Genomic DNA, 13,505 nt, shown 5'->3' on the forward strand with positions numbered 1-13,505 from the left:
CAATAAACTTCATATATCTCATTTGGGAGAGGAGCATGAATTTGATGAATCTTTAAAAGAACACGAGTGGCATTCTGTGTGTTTAATGTGGAAGCGCTCAACAAGGCAACTGGTGGTTTATTTGAACGGTACACATGTCTATAACACTACAACTAAAGATGCTTCGCTTAAAGGCTATGGAAGCCTGGTGTTAGGTGCTACCCATACCAGGAATGATAGTATAATTACTGTAACTGACAACTTTGTTGGAGATTTATACTACTTCCAGCTGTGGAACTATGCAAGGTCCCAAGATGAGCTGGGTGATTGTTCTGAAGGAAATCTTCTCAGTTGGACTACACAGCCTTGGAAATTCCAAAGAGTCAGTAAAGATCAGAAGCTGCACTGTGGTAAGTAACATGTTCCTCTGAATAAAAGAGAGTTTTGACATTAACATGCACATTTTTCCCATACACTACAGCCAGAGACAAATGCATGTAGCACTACTAAAGCAGTATTGTTCTTGCAGTGTTGAACCCAGGCGATACATAAGCCATGGGCCCCTGCGCCACGGGCATATCATCAGATTGATAGCGATGGAATTCAAAGTGTTATCCGAGTTCCAATAATTTAAAACAAAACAAATTTAAAAGAATAAATGCAGAAAATATATTTAAATTATTATACTTTCTAATATGTATTTGAATAGAATATATAATATTGAATTGAATCAATTTAAGAATGAAAGTATTTGATTAAGTAGCTTGTATATTTACCAGTACTTTGCCCCCCCACCTATTATGACAGTACTTTGCTGCCACACATTATACCAATACTGTGCCCATATTAGTATTCTAGCTCTGAGCCAGCACTGAATAGAAAAGCAGAAAAAAATTGAATGAAAATGTCTTACAGCACACACTGCGGGTTCCTGTTAGCACAGGACATTGTCCAGATGTGTTGATATGCAGATGTTTTTATTATAGAACAAATACTGCAAATAAAGCTTCTTACACTGCAGCAATACACTTATCACCAACTACTTATGTGAGAGCTATTTCTAATCCAGGGCTGCTCCATTAATCACCACAACTGCCAAGTGTTTACTTTTTGGTGTCTTGCTGCATAATTCTGTATCCTTTTAAACTTTTTCTGTAGCCTACCAGAATTCCTCATCATTTGTCACTGTTTTCTTTTGGAACATGTACATAGGCCTTGCTTTCAAATATTCTAATATGCTGCAGCTCAGGATTCTTTATCTTTCACTGTTCATATGGAATTTTCTTTGTAACCTTACTGTTTTCACTAAGAGTAAGGTGATTCTTCTCAGCTCTAGCATTTTTTCCAGGGTCGCATGGTATACTAGTCTGTTCTTTTGCAAGATACCTTGTGTCTTGCTACTTGTATTCTGTCCCATTATATCTGCACATAGTGTTTTTGGCATCTTACCAAACTTGATGTTTTTTTGAGCAAAATATTCTATGGGGCGTATTCAATTGTCGGCGGAAACGCCGAAAATCCCGTGGTCAGCGCACTATTACTGTTATTACGGTAATAGTGCGCAGAAAAACTGTTAATACGGTAATTTTCTCGCTGGATTTCAGCTTGCAGCTCACTGAGCCGCGCGCTGAAATCCAGCTAACTACTACCGTAATAACGGTAGTAGTTTTTACGCTGCGGGACTTTCGGACAATTGAATATGCCCCAATAAGTTTCTCTAATACTTCATCCCTGCTGTGCAGCAGTTAGATAATATTCTTATTGTGTATCTTGACTGACCATCAATGAACATGAGATAATACTTCTTTATTCCTGGGGTCTCAAAGCTCATTGGTCCACTCATGTTCGTGTGTATCAAGTCTAGATGCTGTTGAGGTCTGATACTGCTATCTTTTAGAAAGGATTTCTTTGTCATTTTCCCTTTCAAGCAACTATTGAATTTTATCATCTGCCTGCACTGATTGGTCTTAATACTGTAAGTGAGCTTCTTTTTAGTTATTTCCTTATTGCTTAGGGGTTCTTATGTCTTAGTTATTTGTGCCACATATGGATGCTGTTGACCGCTTCTTTGCACTTTAGCTGGTATAGTATATCAGAGATTTTTCCTTCTGCAAGAGTGTTACTCTCTCCTGTAATTATGCAGCTGTCATCCTAGAATGCCACAACATTGCCTTACTTGTGAGCTCTTTACTGACAATAGGATGCTTTGAAAACTTGGTACATATAGTACATTATTTACTGGTGTCTGTTTGGTGACTGTAGGAAACAATGGGCAGTGAAGGTAATCTTCTCCTATACCTTCTGAAGTCATATAATGTCCATACGCTAGGGTAAGGATTACTTATAAATAACTTATTTGTGGCTGGATCATGTAGAAATAATTTATTGTAGAAATGTATTTCAATTAGTGGTGCAAGCGCCAATAAATATAATTGCAAATGCACTTATCGTGTTACATTGGGATGTGTTTTGTATGGAAATGTCTTGTTTGGGGTTTTAACTTTTCTTTGGGAATTTCCAAGTGGAGTAGATGTGTTTTTGAAACTGGCAAGAGACAGGTAAACTCATGTCAATGAGACCTATTCATGTGAAGTGACCAATATGTCTGTGAGCCTGTATACACAACAGGGGGCCGCTGCCTTCCTGTCTGGTGTGGCTGTATCTCAGATAATGCAAGCAGCAAGTTTAAGCATATAACGGAGTTGTCACTCACCGGACCGTGAGTGCCTCTTCCCGGACATTTAGGAACCGTGGCCGTCCACCATCCTGAGGGTCTGCGCATGCGCAGCCCTTTTCTATACTTCAGTGTATACCCCTTTAACTTAATTGGCAGATCAGGCAACCTCCCTATATTAAGCACCTGTGGTCACTACCACGTTGCCTGATCTTGGAGTCTCATTCCTCATGAGTCTCTGAAGGTGTTCCTGTATTACTTGTGTATTCAGTGCTGCTGATTCCTGTGGTTTCCAAACCACTTCTACTACGGTGGTTCCATACCACTTCTACCATCAACTTTATCATCATGACTGTTTGCTGATTCCCATCCGCTGCCTCCGTGCACTACAGTCTTCTACACCACTTCAACGTTATTTTATATCAATGTGACTGTTTGCTCATTGCTATCCTCTGCCTCCGTGCACTCCAGCTTTTACCTCACTCACCTGCTTCTCATCAAGTCTGTTTGCTGATTTCTATCCGCTGCCTCTGTGCACTACAGTCTCCTGCTTGCAACTCGCCTGTGTTCAACATCGTGACTGCCAGCTGACTACTATCCGCTGCCTCTGTGCACTACAGTCTCCTGCTTGCAACTCGCCTGTGTTTAACATCGTGACTGCCAGCTGACTACTATCCGCTGCCTCTGTGCACTACAGTCTCCTGCTTGCAACTCGCCTGTGTTCAACATCGTGACGGCCAGCTGATTACTATCCGCTGCCTCCGTGCACTACACTCTCATCTTATCTTTGCTGTGACTTCCTCGAGACTGCCGCTTTTCATTACCATCTGCTACACTTCGTGATCTACAGCTCCGGCCCTGCGCTGCACTCCTGTTTCCCATCGCTGTTGGTTCCTGTGGTTGCTATTGGTTACCTCCGTGTGCCGCTGAGTCCTGCCGCTGTGGTCAGCGCTATCGTCCATCTCCTGCTGATCCACTCTCCACGCCTTCACGTGTTCCACTGGCCTCTACCCTCCGGTCAGCATTGGATTTGTATCCCTTCTACTACCCTCTGCTGGATCATCTCCATTCTCCTGGGTTTCCTATGAGTCCAGTTCCACGTGTTGCTGACTCCTGTGGATTCGTGTCCCTGTCGGTCTACTCACCTGTGCGCTGCACCTGCTAGACCGCTGCTTCTCCTATCCAGGGACTTCCTATCCAGTCGGTCTCCAGCCGCTCAGGTACCGCTGCAATCCCATCTGACTGCTACTGCTGAACCACGGTATGCATACTTCTCATTGACTGTGCTGTGTATTGCATATCTTGCTGGACTGTGTTTGGTTCTCTCTGGAGTCTGCTATCCGCTGAGTCTATTGCCATCATTGACTGTGTTATCATTGTGCTGGACTACTTCAAGAGACTTTCTAGATTGCAGACCTGATCAGTCATTTACATATATATATACCTATATTGTGCATATTACTGTGGATCGTGTATAAGGTGCCTGTGTATATCCTGTGTTGCAGTCTTTCCCCGTGCACCTCCTCACATATATATGCAGTGGTACAACTTGCTGATGTCAGACCACTGATCCCTGTTTCCGGTATCACCTGTTCCATTATCCTCTCACAGAGCAGTGGTACAACTTGCTACCGCAGACCACTGACTACCTGGATACCTCCACTTGGATTCCATTCCTTCACTCAGACAGCGGTACAACTTGCTACCCGCAGACCGCTGACTCTCATCACCTCCTTGTTTCTGTTGGACATTCCACCTCACTATAGCAGTGGTACAACTTGCTATCGCAGACCACTGACTACCTTCACGTGCCCTTGTCCATACAGTTCCTTGTGTATCATTACCTCATTATTACCAGTGTTGCTAGTCATAGACTTTCCTGAGCATCTCATCGGCCATCATTTCATGTTCCGTGATCACCCAGCTACCAGAGTACCCTATTACCATCTACATTGCTCTGGTAAGCCTACCATCTGGTGATCCCTGGGTAAAGACTCCTAGTGCCCGTGACAGTAAGATCAGGCCATGACAGACCCAGATGTGGAACCTACCGCCAAAGAGATGCTGCAACATCTGGTTAGCCGTGTGGAGCAACAGGATGCCCGCCAACAGCTGTTACTTCAGTGTTATCAGTCATTAACCTCCCAAGGTACATCTGGACAGACTGTGACAGCTACTACTGAAGCTCCTGTGCTTTCCTCCGTTTCCCCATTGCCATCCCAGGTGTCTATAGCTTCCACGCTTCACCTGCCTACTCCGTCAAAGTACGATGGAGACCCCAAAACTTGTAGGGGTTTCCTTAACCAATGTTCAGTCCATTTTGAGCTCCAACCTCAAAATTTTTCTACCCATCGTTCCAGAGTGGCCTATCTTATCTCTTTGTTTTCAGGACAAGCCCTGGCTTGGGCCTCCCCTCTGTGGGAGAGGAACGATCCAATATTACAAGATAGTGCCAAATTCGTTTCTACATTCCGAAGTGTGTTCGATGAACCAGGTCGTGTGACCTCCGCTGCTTCCAGCATCCTCCGTCTGCGACAAGGATCTCATACTGTAGGCCAGTACGTCATTCAATTTAGGATCTTAGCCTCTGAACTTCAGTGGAACACTGAAGCCCTAGTTGCCGCCTTCTGGCAGGGGCTTTCCGATAAAATTAAAGATGCACTGACTACCCAAGAGCTTCCTTCGTCACTTGAAGATTTGATCTCTCTATGCCATCGTGTTGATATGAGATTTCGTGAAAGAGAGGCTGAGAAAACGACTTCTGCTAAAGCACCTTTTCGCTCTAACCCTCAATTTCGTCCAGTGTCACCCGCTGTGATTCCCATGGAGATTGGACGTTCCAAGTTATCTTCTGAGGAGAGGAAACGAAGAGTCAAGAATAGACTCTGTATCTATTGTGCTGATTCCACTCATGTCCTCAGCTCCTGCCCTAAGAGATCGGGAAATGCCAGGCCCTAACTAGTTCTGGAGAGGTGAAGTTAGGGTCCCTGGAGTCCTCTCCATCGTCTATGAAATCTAAAGTCTGCGCTTTTGATGTGACTATTTCCTTTGCTACCAAGACCTTTGAGTCACAGGCATTGATTGATTCCGGAGCAGCAGGAAATTTTATTTCCAAATCGTTAGTTAATCAATGGTCTCTACCAATGATTACCTTAAAAACTCCCATTACTGTGACGGCTATCGATGGATCACGTCTCATCAACGGTCTCATCACCCAGAGTACGTCTCCAGTAACCCTTCAGATTGGTGCTCTGCATCATGAAGAGATATCGTTTTTAATTCTTCCTGTTACGACAAGTCCGATTGTCCTAGGCCTTCCATGGCTTCAGTGTCACTCTCCCCAGATTGACTGGCGCACCCCTCAAGTCACGTCTTGGGGGCCTGAATGTCACCATCATTGCCTTTCCCAAGTCATTCCTCTCAAGGTACAGCAGGCTTCCATTTCAGCTATTTCACCGGGACTCCCTCCTCAATATGCTTCATTTACCGATGTTTTTGATAAAGCTCAGTCTGAACGTCTTCCTCCTCATCGTTCTTGGGATTGTCCGATTGATCTTCTTCCTGGCAAGACTCCTCCCAGAGGCCGGGTCTATCCACTCTCGTTACCTGAAACTCAAGCTACATCTGAATATATACGGGAGAACCTCCAGCGTGGGTTCATTCGACCTTCCACCTCGCCCGCTGGAGCTGGGTTCTTCTTTGTCAAAAAGAAGGATGGATCATTACGCCCTTGTATAGATTTTCGTGGACTCAATGCCATTACTATCAAGAACCGGTATCCCATTCCGTTGATCACTGAGCTATTTGACCGCATTAAGGGAGCCCGTATTTTTACTAAGTTGGATCTTCGTGGTGCTTACAATTTAATCAGAATCCGTTCCGGTGACGAATGGAAGACGGCGTTTAACACCAGAGACGGGCATTACGAATATCTGGTAATGCCTTTCGGGCTATGTAATGCCCCCGCTGTTTTTCAGGGCTTCATCAATGAGATTTTTCGGGACTTATTATATGTATGTGTCGTCGTCTACCTGGACGACATATTGATTTTTTCACAGGACCTGCCTTCTCACCACCAACATGTGGCAGAAGTCCTCTCCAGGCTACGGAAAAATTCATTGTTCTGTAAATTAGAAAAATGTTCATTCGAATTACCCCAGATTCCATTCTTGGGGTATATTGTTTCCGGAGTTGGTCTGAAGATGGATCCTGACAAAGTAAATGCTGTACTACATTGGCCCCAGCCAACTACTCTTCGTGCCATCCAGCGTTTTTTAGGTTTTGCCAATTACTATAGACGCTTCATTCAAGACTTTTCTTCCATTGCATCTCCTATTGTGGCCCTGACTCGTAAAGGGGCTAATCCTAAGCAATGGTCTACTGAGGCTATTCAAGCCTTTCAAACATTAAAAGAGTCCTTCTCTTCGGCTCCAATCCTTCGTCAGCCTGATGTGACACTCCCTTTTTTCCTAGAAGTAGATGCCTCTAATGTGGGCTTAGGAGCTATTCTCTCCCAACGCTCGGAACAGCAAAAATTCCACCCTTGTGCCTTCTATTCTCGGGGTCTCCTACCCGCAGAGAAGAATTATACCATCGGAGACAAGGAATTACTGGCTATCAAAGCCGCATTAGAGGAATGGAGATACTTGTTGGAGGGAGCTCGCCATCCGGTGACGATCTTCACGGATCATAAGAACTTGTCATATCTCCAGTCTGCCCAATGCTTGAACCCTCGTCAAGCAAGATGGTCTCTTTTCTTTTCCCGTTTTGAATTAATAATTACCTTCAAACCAGCTGCCAAGAACAAAAAAGCTGATGCCTTATCTAGAGCCTTTGCTACGTCCTCTGATATAGAAGAGGTTTCCAACCATACCATTCTAGACCCCAAATGTATCTCACTGGCTGCTTCATCCACCAAAACGCTACCATTTGGGAAGACCCTCGTGCCTCCTACTCTAAGGAGGAAAATCCTTTCGTGGTTCCATGCCTCTCGTTTTTCTGGACACGCCGGTGAACACAAGACTTTTGAGATCCTCTCTCGAAGTTACTGGTGGCCTTCAATGAGGAGAGACGTCAAAGAGTTCATTGCTTCCTGTGAATTATGTTCGCAATTCAAATCCTCCCGCAGAACCCCAGCAGGGTTGCTGCGACCACTACCCATTCCGTCCAAACCATGGACCCATATTAGTATGGATTTCGTTACTGACTTACCACCTAGTAAGAACCATAACACTATTTGGGTCGTAGTGGACAGATTTTCGAAGATGGCTCATTTCATCCCTCTGTCTGGTTTGCCTTCCTCGTCTATCCTGGCTGAACATTTCATTAAAGAGATCTTCCGTATCCATGGATGTCCATCTGAGATTGTGTCTGATAGAGGAGTACAATTCGTGTCCAGATTCTGGCGAGCCCTTTGTAAAACCTTGGGCATACGATTAGCACTCTCATCTTCTTACCATCCACAATCCAATGGACAAACCGAACGTGTCAATCAAGATCTTGAGACTTTTATAAGGATATTTTCATCAGCCAATCAAGACAACTGGGTAGAGTTACTCCCTTGGGCTGAGTTCGCCCATAACAACATGTACCATGAGTCATCATCCAAAACTCCATTCTTTGTGGTCTACGGTCACCATCCGTCTTTTCCGGAATTTCCTGCCCTCCCGCCCACCCAAGTTCCTGCGGTGGAGACTGTTTGTCAGACCTTTAAAAATATCTGGTCTCAGGTTAGAACCTGTTTGAAGAAGACATCTGTCAAATATAAATCTTTCGCTGATAAGAAGAGGCGGGCTATTCCACCACTAAAAATTGGAGATCGTGTCTGGTTATCCACAAAAAATATTCGTTTGAAGGTTCCATCCATGAAATTCGCCCCTCGTTTTATTGGTCCATATAGGATCATTCAAGTTATCAATCCAGTATGTGTGAAACTCCTTCTTCCTAAGAGTCTTCGGATTTCTAATGCCTTCCATGTATCTTTGCTCAAACCTCTTATTATCAACCGTTTTTCAACTCCTCCCTCAGCTCCGCAGCCAGTTCAAGTCCATCAGGAGGAGGATTTTGAGATTACCGAGGTACTAGATGCAAAAATTTCGCGAGGAGTCCTCCACTTCCTCGTTCATTGGAAGGGCTTTGGTCCTGAGGAGCGCTCTTGGATCAAAGCTGAAGATCTTAATGCTCCTGCCCTTTTGAAGAAGTTTTACTCCAAAAATCCGGACAAGCCCGGTTCCAGGCGTTCTGTGCCCACCTTTAAAAGGGGGGGTACTGTCACTCACCGGACCGTGAGTGCCTCTTCCCGGACATTTAGGAACCGTGGCCGTCCACCATCCTGAGGGTCTGCGCATGCGCAGCCCTTTTCTATACTTCAGTGTATACCCCTTTAACTTAATTGGCAGATCAGGCAACCTCCCTATATTAAGCACCTGTGGTCACTACCACGTTGCCTGATCTTGGAGTCTCATTCCTCATGAGTCTCTGAAGGTGTTCCTGTATTACTTGTGTATTCAGTGCTGCTGATTCCTGTGGTTTCCAAACCACTTCTACTACGGTGGTTCCATACCACTTCTACCATCAACTTTATCATCATGACTGTTTGCTGATTCCCATCCGCTGCCTCCGTGCACTACAGTCTTCTACACCACTTCAACGTTATTTTATATCAATGTGACTGTTTGCTCATTGCTATCCTCTGCCTCCGTGCACTCCAGCTTTTACCTCACTCACCTGCTTCTCATCAAGTCTGTTTGCTGATTTCTATCCGCTGCCTCTGTGCACTACAGTCTCCTGCTTGCAACTCGCCTGTGTTCAACATCGTGACTGCCAGCTGACTACTATCCGCTGCCTCTGTGCACTACAGTCTCCTGCTTGCAACTCGCCTGTGTTTAACATCGTGACTGCCAGCTGACTACTATCCGCTGCCTCTGTGCACTACAGTCTCCTGCTTGCAACTCGCCTGTGTTCAACATCGTGACGGCCAGCTGATTACTATCCGCTGCCTCCGTGCACTACACTCTCATCTTATCTTTGCTGTGACTTCCTCGAGACTGCCGCTTTTCATTACCATCTGCTACACTTCGTGATCTACAGCTCCGGCCCTGCGCTGCACTCCTGTTTCCCATCGCTGTTGGTTCCTGTGGTTGCTATTGGTTACCTCCGTGTGCCGCTGAGTCCTGCCGCTGTGGTCAGCGCTATCGTCCATCTCCTGCTGATCCACTCTCCACGCCTTCACGTGTTCCACTGGCCTCTACCCTCCGGTCAGCATTGGATTTGTATCCCTTCTACTACCCTCTGCTGGATCATCTCCATTCTCCTGGGTTTCCTATGAGTCCAGTTCCACGTGTTGCTGACTCCTGTGGATTCGTGTCCCTGTCGGTCTACTCACCTGTGCGCTGCACCTGCTAGACCGCTGCTTCTCCTATCCAGGGACTTCCTATCCAGTCGGTCTCCAGCCGCTCAGGTACCGCTGCAATCCCATCTGACTGCTACTGCTGAACCACGGTATGCATACTTCTCATTGACTGTGCTGTGTATTGCATATCTTGCTGGACTGTGTTTGGTTCTCTCTGGAGTCTGCTATCCGCTGAGTCTATTGCCATCATTGACTGTGTTATCATTGTGCTGGACTACTTCAAGAGACTTTCTAGATTGCAGACCTGATCAGTCATTTACATATATATATACCTATATTGTGCATATTACTGTGGATCGTGTATAAGGTGCCTGTGTATATCCTGTGTTGCAGTCTTTCCCCGTGCACCTCCTCACATATATATGCAGTGGTACAACTTGCTGATGTCAGACCACTGATCCCTGTTTCCGGTATCACCTGTTCCATTATCCTCTCACAGAGCAGTGGTACAACTTGCTACCGCAGACCACTGACTACCTGGATACCTCCACTTGGATTCCATTCCTTCACTCAGACAGCGGTACAACTTGCTACCCGCAGACCGCTGACTCTCATCACCTCCTTGTTTCTGTTGGACATTCCACCTCACTATAGCAGTGGTACAACTTGCTATCGCAGACCACTGACTACCTTCACGTGCCCTTGTCCATACAGTTCCTTGTGTATCATTACCTCATTATTACCAGTGTTGCTAGTCATAGACTTTCCTGAGCATCTCATCGGCCATCATTTCATGTTCCGTGATCACCCAGCTACCAGAGTACCCTATTACCATCTACATTGCTCTGGTAAGCCTACCATCTGGTGATCCCTGGGTAAAGACTCCTAGTGCCCGTGACAGGAGTAGTGTAAATATTGTTAACTTTGCATTGCATGTAAATCCATGTTTTGGGGAAACATATTGCATCCTGATACTAAAAATAACTCAGACGTGTTGGGGCGGATCAGAGGGCAGTGTTATCCCCTGCTGACATGTGGGTCAGAATGTGTATAAAAAGTAATGTATCATACCATCTGTACCTTTCTGGGTGTCACTAGTACCTTCAACTAGTGACTGTGAACTGTCCTTGTTAGGACTACTTGAGCTAATAAACCATATTTTGCTTCAAGAACCTGCTTTGATGACTACTTACCCTGCTGTAAATTTCTGTGATCTGCAGATTAGACCCAAATCTAATCCATTTTCTAGTTGTTCTGAGGTGGACCCAGCATTCCAGTACCAACATTTTGCCCGCTACCTGCAGCTCTATCAGCGTGATAGGCCAGGGGAGAACCATCCACAGCAACCCTGATCTGAAGGCAAGAGGTCAGGTATACCAGCCCAGGTGTACCAGCAAGGGGGTACCCTAGCAGCGAGAGTTACCCAGAAAGAATTGGTTCTAGGTGCTGGTGTAGGAGCCTAGTGGTAGCAGCAGGCTCCTCCTAATGTGACAGGGGGGGGCAGATTTTGGATAAAGAAAGGGAACGGTGGTAAAGTAAGCCCAGCCGGCTCCCAGCAACAAAAGACGGGTGGCATAGGTGGTCCATCCTGTCACACTTATGGTTTCGGAGCCAATACGCTATGCATGCTGGTGTTAAAGGCAGCTTCAATAATAGTCTAATAAGTGTTGCCATGCATTTTTATAGTATTTTGTGAGAATTATTTTGTGTCTTCAGCTGATTCATTCTAGCTTTCCAAACCTGGCTGCTGACCTTTAGCTACCCAGGTTTCAAAATATTATAAAATATTATATAGTATAGTATACCCCAATCTTGCGTGTTTAGTATAGTGTACCCCAATCTTGCATGCTTAATATAGTATACCCCAATCTTGCGTTTAAAACATTGCTTGCACGCTTTACCAAAGGTAGTCCTGTATATACTGGCTCTTAATTAGCGTAGTTTGATATTGTTTTCCGATTAAATACAAAGTATTACTGAGATTTTACTTTATTACACTTTCTGTAGCTCCTTCCACATTTATTTTGTAGTTTCAAATTTGTATATCTGCACAATTTGCTCATCATCTATGCTAAGATATAGTAGTTTGGGTTGTTTTGACCTTTGTGTATATTTGCTTGCGCATACCTTTTTTTTTTTTTTTATTAAAGAAAACTTTATTAGCAACATAACGAAACTACAAAACAAACATTAGTTGTTGAACTGGATGATTGGAGGAGTTGGTCTGAGTCAGGGTTTTCCTTGCAAACTATGAGAAGTGCAGAATGAGATTTCATCTTACGGGGCAACATTACTGAAATGAGAGAAAGAGGTACATCTTTAGGGGCATTTGTGGCTGAGAAGAGCGCACAGCTATTTCCACTCAACAAAATGACTTGGTTTTTCACCAGCTTTGAGCTGGAATTTTAGTGGGATGCATTATGCCTAATGTAAAAAAAACTTACGTAAAAGTACCACATGAAATAAAGGCAGCCCCAACGTCCCCTCATTCTGCTGATTAACATGAGCTATGAGTAAGGTTTACTAGGTAGTATTTTAGGATAAAAACAGAAAATGTTTATTTAATGAAAGGTGTGGTTCTAAAGTGGTAATAGTTTGGACCTTTGATGTGATGTTAACATTTCCACATAGTGCACCTCTACCTATATTTCAGCCTCTCCGCAAATAGGCACACGTATAGATTGTTGAGGGGTCTCCTGAGAGAGGAGAGTATACATGCAGCTGTGTGTGCACTGAGTGGACCATCTGGGCTTACCTTTGTAAAACCAAAATGTTTTTTGTAGTGCTTCCAGCGTGTACCATGAATGAGGTTCAGAGCGTTCAACGTGAATCCTGTGTTGAAAACACTTCAAGTATTTCCCATCATAAAGAAATAAAGAGAATATTGCATTATGATAAAACTGAGCACCCAAGTGAGAAGGCAGGATACTAAGAGGACTATGGCTACACTGACAAGTGTTGCACTCTTTCATGGCAGAGATGGGAGAAACTGTCCATATCCAACAACAGCCCAGGCACTTCAGAAATCTGGGCTTTATGGTGTTGTGGCAAGAAGATTTTTTTTTTTGTCATAAATCATATGGGAGAGCCACATGCCAAGTGAAACATAATTCTATGTTAAATGAGACAAGATTAAAGTTTTTGGCCTGAACACTATGGCACTATGTTTGCCACAAGCCTAACATTGTGCAATATTCCAAAAACACTATCCCTACCATGAAGTGTTGCGAGGGAGCGTCATGTCCTGAGTATGCTTCAGATATTGGAATACTTCATCATTAGCTAAGTACTAATACAGGATACAACGGATGGGGCAAGATATAGACACATTTGGAGGAAAACTGGTTAGCACTTCTGCCTCACAGCACTGAGGTCATGAGTTCGATTCGATTCCCAACCATGGCCTTGTCTGTGTGGAGTTTGTATGTTCTCCCCGTGTTTGCATGGGTTTCCTCCAGGTGCTCCGGTTTCCTCCCACAATTCGATAACATACTAGTAGTT

General features: G+C 44.6%; 1 protein-coding gene across 1 annotated transcript in view; it reads left to right on the forward strand.

Moving 5' to 3' along the window:
* Positions 1-244: 244 nt before the first annotated feature.
* Positions 245-13,505, forward strand: part of ADGRG4 (adhesion G protein-coupled receptor G4) — a 94,152-nt gene continuing 80,891 nt past the window's right edge. Inside the window, exon 1 of the mRNA XM_075187285.1 lies at positions 245-389. The gene's annotated coding sequence lies outside the window, so the exon portion shown is untranslated. The remainder of the gene's footprint in view (positions 390-13,505) is intronic.

This window comes from Mixophyes fleayi, chromosome 9 (assembly GCF_038048845.1).
Source record: "Mixophyes fleayi isolate aMixFle1 chromosome 9, aMixFle1.hap1, whole genome shotgun sequence".
Classification (NCBI taxonomy): domain Eukaryota; kingdom Metazoa; phylum Chordata; class Amphibia; order Anura; family Limnodynastidae; genus Mixophyes; species Mixophyes fleayi.